Source organism: Phyllostomus hastatus, unplaced genomic scaffold (assembly GCF_019186645.2).
Source record: "Phyllostomus hastatus isolate PE091 unplaced genomic scaffold, TTU_PhHast_1.1 phas_scaffold_200, whole genome shotgun sequence".
Lineage (NCBI taxonomy): Eukaryota > Metazoa > Chordata > Mammalia > Chiroptera > Phyllostomidae > Phyllostomus > Phyllostomus hastatus.
In genome coordinates this window covers 8430456-8436721 of record NW_025334016.1, presented here as the reverse complement: position 1 = coordinate 8436721, position 6266 = coordinate 8430456, and positions in this window count along the sequence as shown.

Below are 6266 nucleotides of genomic sequence, written 5' to 3'. Positions count from 1 at the left end.
TCCCTTGTATGTTACTTCTTTTTTCTCCCTCGCTGCCTTTAAGATTCTCTCTTTATCTTGGAATTTTGCCATTTTAATTATGCTGTCTCTTGAAGTGGGCCTCTTTGGGTTCCTCTTGATTGGGATTCTCTGTGTTTCCTGGAGTTGTATGTTTTTTTCTCTCATCAAATTAGGGAAGTTTTCCATCATTACTTTCTCAAATAGTTTTCTACCCCTTTATCTTCCTCTTCTCCTTCTGGTATCCCTATTATATGTATTTTATTACATTGTATATTGTCTTGCATTTCTCTTAATCCCTCTTCATTCTTTCTGAGCCTCTTTTCTTTTTTTACTCTTTCTGGGTGTTTTTTTTTCTACTTGGTCCTCTAGCTCACAGATCAAATCTTCTGCTTCATTGATCGTGCTTTGATTCCTTCTACTGTGTTTTTCAATTCAGAAATTATATTCTTCATTACCTCTTGGCCCTTGATAGTTTCTATTTCCTTTTTCACGTCAATATAGTTTGCAGTGAGTCCATTGTAGTTTCCCTGTAGTTTCTGGTAGCTCATTGTGACCTCATTGAACTTCCTGATTACCATTGCTTTGAACTCAATATCTGATAGTTGAGTTGCCTCTTTTTCATTTAGCATTCTTTCTGAAGCTTCCTCCTTTCCTTTCATTTGGGGATTGTTTGTTTGTATTCCCATTGTTTGTGAGACTCTTCTTGTTAGCTTCAGCTTCTTAAATTGATCTGTTCTGGCTCCCTGGGTTAATGGTGTGACCTTCTGTGGTAGAATACCTGTGAGATTCAGTGGAGCAGTTTCCTTGATCTCCCGAGTTCACTAGTCTTGGGCTGTCATTTAAGTTGGCTCTGTGTTTGTCTTTGGGTTTTGATTGTTGTTGGGTCTTTCTTTGGTGGGTCCTTCCCACCAGCTCCTTAACTGAGGGTCACTCTGTCCACCACCTCTTGTATTTTGTTGTGCTGGTGAGAGCAGGTTGTGTTGAAGCTGGTTCTTCCATGTGTACAAGGTTTTGAGGATTCTCTCTTGTTCTTGTTCTGTTCTTTGTACCAGGTATTTTTTCCATTATTTAGTTGTATTTCCATATAGGTCCTGGATTGAGGTTTGTGTGGTTTCCATTGCCTCCTTCTTCTGTTGTTATCTGTTGGTGGTTTTTATGTTGTTGGGTTTCCTCTTCCAGTGGGTATCCTGGTGTTCACCGCTTCCACCTACTCTTTTTTGTGATCATTTGGAGGGGGAAGGCAAAACAGTTTAAGACAGCCGGAGAGTACTCTATGATATTCTCAGTATCAGCCGGTAGAGAAGAGATAGGAGATCCTTTGGCTATGTATAGTGTTAACTGTGATTTTCCACCCAACTAGCCACTTTTTAGAAAGGGTGGAAAGAAAGTAAGACTCTTGTTAGGGAGGGAGGGATTGTGAGTTGCATCTAGAAAGCAGCGAGGTTGTGGGAGGTCAGATCCTGAGGTAAAGTGAGATTAAAGGATAGTAAATAGGTGTAGTGTGTGAAAGAATAGAGTTAACCACTACAGTAATAGAGTTCAGGAAACTGTGAAACAGTCTAAGATCTGAGAGGGGTGTTGTGAAGTATTTACAATTGTATGGAACAGCTATTATTTACAATAATATTAGAGCAACTGTCATATGACAGAATCTATGTGATCTGGATAGCAAGAATAGGGAGTATAGGGCCTTAAGGAGTGTGCTAAAAAACCACAAGTGACGTGAAGGACAGCAAATTAGCAATACACTATGAAAGAGAGAACAGGGGAAACCTGTCAAATGATACAATATAACCAGCCAAGCAAAGAAAACTATACAGAAAGAAGAGGGATAGAAAAATACTCTTAAAATAAAAGATGTAAGATGAAAAAACAATAATAATACATATATGCAATAACTTGCAGATTCTCTGTAATAGCAAAGTTAATTTTGTCTCACTGTCACTGTCTCAACTGTTGGGATGCCCTCTCTTTGGGTCCAACTCTAGTCTTTTCACAGTTCCAGGTTTTTTTGTCTCACTTGTGGGTATTTAAAAAAAATGCAGAAGGGAGGAAGAAGAGATAAAGTTGGAAAGAAAGAAAGAAAAAGAAAGAAAGAAAGAAGGGAAGGAAGGAAGGAAGGAAGGAAGGAAGGAAGGGAGGAAGGAAGGAAGAAAGAATAAAACAAGAAAAAAGGAGCCCTGGCTGGCATAGCTCAGAGGATTGAGCTCAGGCTGTGAACCAAAGTGTCGCAGGTTCGATTCCCAGTCAGGGCACATGCCTGGGTTGCAGGCCATGACCCCCAGCAACCACACATTGATATTTCTCTCTCTATCTCCCTCCCTTCCCTTTCTAAAAATAAATAAAATCTTTAAAAAAAAAGGAAAGAGAGGAAAAAAGTATTGAAAGATAAAAAAATAATAAAAATTAAAAAAATAAAAGATTACTTAAAACCAACCAACCAACCAACAAACAAAAAAACCCCTCCTGTTGGTTTCAAACTGACCAAACAGTTTTTTCTCGTCTTGCTGGCTGCAGCAGGGTGAGGGGTGATTGGTATGTCTTTTCTTCCTTCCCAATCTGCATTCAGCCAGTCTTGCATGTACTTTCCCCAGAGCTAGCCTGATGCCTCTCCCCTGTGCCTTGGGTGTGGGATTCAGGTGTTTCTGAAAGCGCTCTTTCCCCAGGGTTACTGCTGTGCCCTGGGGTGTGGGTGCACGTGCGTTTAGCCAGGCTGCCTAGGTCCCTCCGGTTTGGGTGTGAGCTCTTCCCTGTGCTATGGGGATGCACAGGGCGTTCCGTGCAAACTTCTGCACAACCTCAGGATTGCTGCCCGGCTGGGTGGATAAGAGGCCGAGCGGCTGTTGTAGGAGAATTCCCTAAAGAGTTTTTATTTTTGAGAAATTCCTTCTACTCAAGCTTGCCACTCCGTACAGCCCAATTTTCCAGCCAGACCAGTGACTATCAGAGTCAGTGCCCCTCACGGCACGACTCTCAACTCTCCCAAGGCAGTATCCACCCACTCTGCGGGTGATCACAGCCCCTGTGTGTTTGCCACTTTGTCTTTTTTCCCCTCTTTGTGACTTCAAGCAATCAGGTCTCTCCCAGTGCTGTTTAAGCCTTGATTGGCCAGGGAGGGAGGGAGCAGTTGACCCGGCTCTCTCCCAAGGACTCTGTGGCAGACCTGGGGTAGGTGCTGGGCCTGGGGCTGCAGCCACCCTGGTCCCCAAGCCCTGGGACCTTATTGTCCTGAAGCACTGTCCTTACTGTCTGGTTTTTCAGTGTCCGCTACAATTTTTGGTCTCTTATTTTCATATATGCTGGGGTACTGTTGGCTGGTTGCTCTGTTCCTCTGTAGATTGGCTAGGTTTTTCTCCTGTGTGTAGGGGAAAGTGGAATCTGCCCCCTCCTACTCTGTCACTATGTCCCCTCTCCCCAGGGTTTCTTTTTAAACCAATTTCTAGTTTCATACCATTGTGGTCAAAAAAGATACTTGATATCATTCCAATTTTTTAAATTTATTGAGACTTGTCTTTTAGTAACATGTGATCTGTCCTGGAAAATGTTCCATATACACTTAAAAAGATGGTTCAGCCTGGCTGAACGCACGTGCACCCACACCCCAGGGCACAGCAGTAACCCTGGGGAAAGAGCGCTTTCAGAAACGCCTGAATCCCACACCCAAGGCACAGGGGAGAGGCATCAGGCTAGCTCTGGGGAAAGTACATGCAAGATGCTGCTTTGGGGTGAAATATTGTAAAAATATCAATTAAATTAACCTGATCTGTGTCATTTAATATTGCCATTTTCTTGTTTATTTTCTGTCCTGAGAAATCTATTCATTGATGTAAACAAACTGTTCAACTCTTTTACTATGACTGTATTATTGTCAGTCTATACCTTTATGTACATTAATATTTGCTTCATATATTTAGATGTTCTTATGTTGGGTACATAAAAGTTTACAAGGGTTATATCCTCTTGTTGGATTGATCCCTCTATTATTATGTAATATCTTTCTTCATCTCTTATCTAACCTTTGTTTTATAGTCTATTTTACAGTGTATAGCCTTTGTTTTATAGTCCATTTTGTGCGATATAAGTATTGCTACCCCAGTTTTTTCCTATTTGCATAGAATAACTTTTTTTCATTTCTTTACTTTTAGTATGTGTGACTTTTGATGTGAAGTCGGTCTCCTGTAGACAGCATATGTATATGTCTTATTTTTTTATCCATTCAGCTACCTTATGTCTTTTTATTGGAGCACTTAATCTATTTAAATTTAGAGTGATTATTGATAAGTATGTAGTTATTGCCCTTTTGTTATTCATACTTATATTTTCTTTTTTCTCCTTTCTTCTTAAAGAAGTCTCTTTAACATTTCTTGTAATACTGCTTTGGTGTTGATAAACTTATTTAGCTTTTTCTTGTCTGGGAAGATCTGAATTTTTCTTTCAGTTTTAATTGGTAGCCCTTCTAGGTAGAATAGTCTTAGTTGTAGTTTTTGCTTTTCATCACTTAAAATACTTCATGTAAATTCCTTCCGGCTTAAAATGTTTCTGTTGAGAAATTAGCTGATAGTTTTATTGGAGCTCCCTTGTAGGTGACTTTATTTCTCTTGTTGCTTTTAAGATTCTTTGTCTTTAATCTTTTGCATTTTAATTATGATGTATCTTGGAGTGGGCCTCTTTGGGTTCATCTTGTTTGTGACTCTCTGTTCTTCCTGTACGTGTGTATTTTTTTCTTCACTAAGCTATGGAAATTTTGTCATTATTTCTTCAAATAGGTTCTCAATTTCTTTCTTTTGCTTTTCTCCCTCTGGTATACCCCTATGATGCATATGTTGTTTTACTTGATATGGTCCCTGACATCCCTTAAACTAATCTCATTTAACAATTTCTTCTCTTTGCTGTTCTGATTTGGTGTTTTCTTTTTTCTTTAACAGTTTTCTGATTTGGTGTTTTCTACTATCTTCTCTTCCAAATTTGATCCTCTGCTCATCTCATCTACTTCTGAGTCCTTCTAATGTATTCTTCATTTCAGTTATTATATTCTTCATTTCTGACTGGTTACTTTTTATGGTTTCTATGTTCTTTTTTATGCTTATTATTTCTTTGTTTAAGTTCTCACTGAGATCATTTATTCTTCCTTTTTGTTCCTTGAGCATTTTATAATCAGTGTTTTGAACTACATATCTGGTAGATTGCTTGCCTCCGCTTCCTTTAGTTCTTTTTCTAGATATTTCTCCTTTCATTTGGGACATGTTTCTTTGTTGCTCCATTTTGGTGGCTTTTCTGTGTTTGTCTCTATGTATTAGGTAGATATGTTATGTCTCCCTTATCTTGGCAGGGTGGCCTTATGTAGTGGGTGTCCTGTGGGACCCAGTTGTATACTGTTCCTTATTACCTGAGGAGGGTACTTCAGGAGTGTCTTGTGTGGGTTGTGTGTGCTCTCCCATTGTAGTTGAGTCTTGATTGCTATTGGCAATCAGTGGGTGACATTCTCCCTCATGCTGGCTGACTCTGAGGAGTGGCTGTGACCATAGTGTATAAGCTGCTGTATTGGGGCTGACCATACAAAGTGGGATTCACTGTAGTGGGGTCTGTTGCCTGCCAATACCTCCCTTTGTGTATGAATGTCACCTGTGGAGCTAATCAGGTCATGCTCTGTTGAGGTATGAAATTAGCCACCAGGTAAGTTGATCTGGGGGCCTTTTGGGAGGGACTCTGGTGCAGGTCAATGTCAGAATCTGCCTGTTACCAGCTTTGGGCTACCTTTTAGGAGCTACAAAGCAATCTGAAGTCAGTAGCTGCCTATTCTGGGCCTGGATGCCCATGGGAGGGGCTAGGTTTCAGTGAACCAACAGTAGCTGCTACCAGTACTTGGCCTGGGGCAAGTCATCAAATGACCCAAGGCACTCCAAGGCTTTCCACTGCCTGCCAACTGCCCATAATGCTCAGTCTCTGAAAAAGCCTCAGTCAGTATAGGACTCAGGGAATAACCAGAGTGTGCCAATTGTTGTTCACCAGGTTAATATAGATTCATATTTGGCACCACTTATGTACCTGAAGCCTCTCAGCATATGCCTCAGTGTACACTGGGTACAGCTGTCACCTGCCCAGGATCTGTGGACCTTTTCAGTGGGACAAAGTCTCAGATAGTCATCAAGGTAAAGCTAGTGTATTTCATCAGGCTGATAGAGATTCATATTTGGTTGTGTGGATGGAGGGCTCATTACAGGGACAATGGTGGCTACCCTTCCATACCTTGCCCTGAAGCCAAGTAA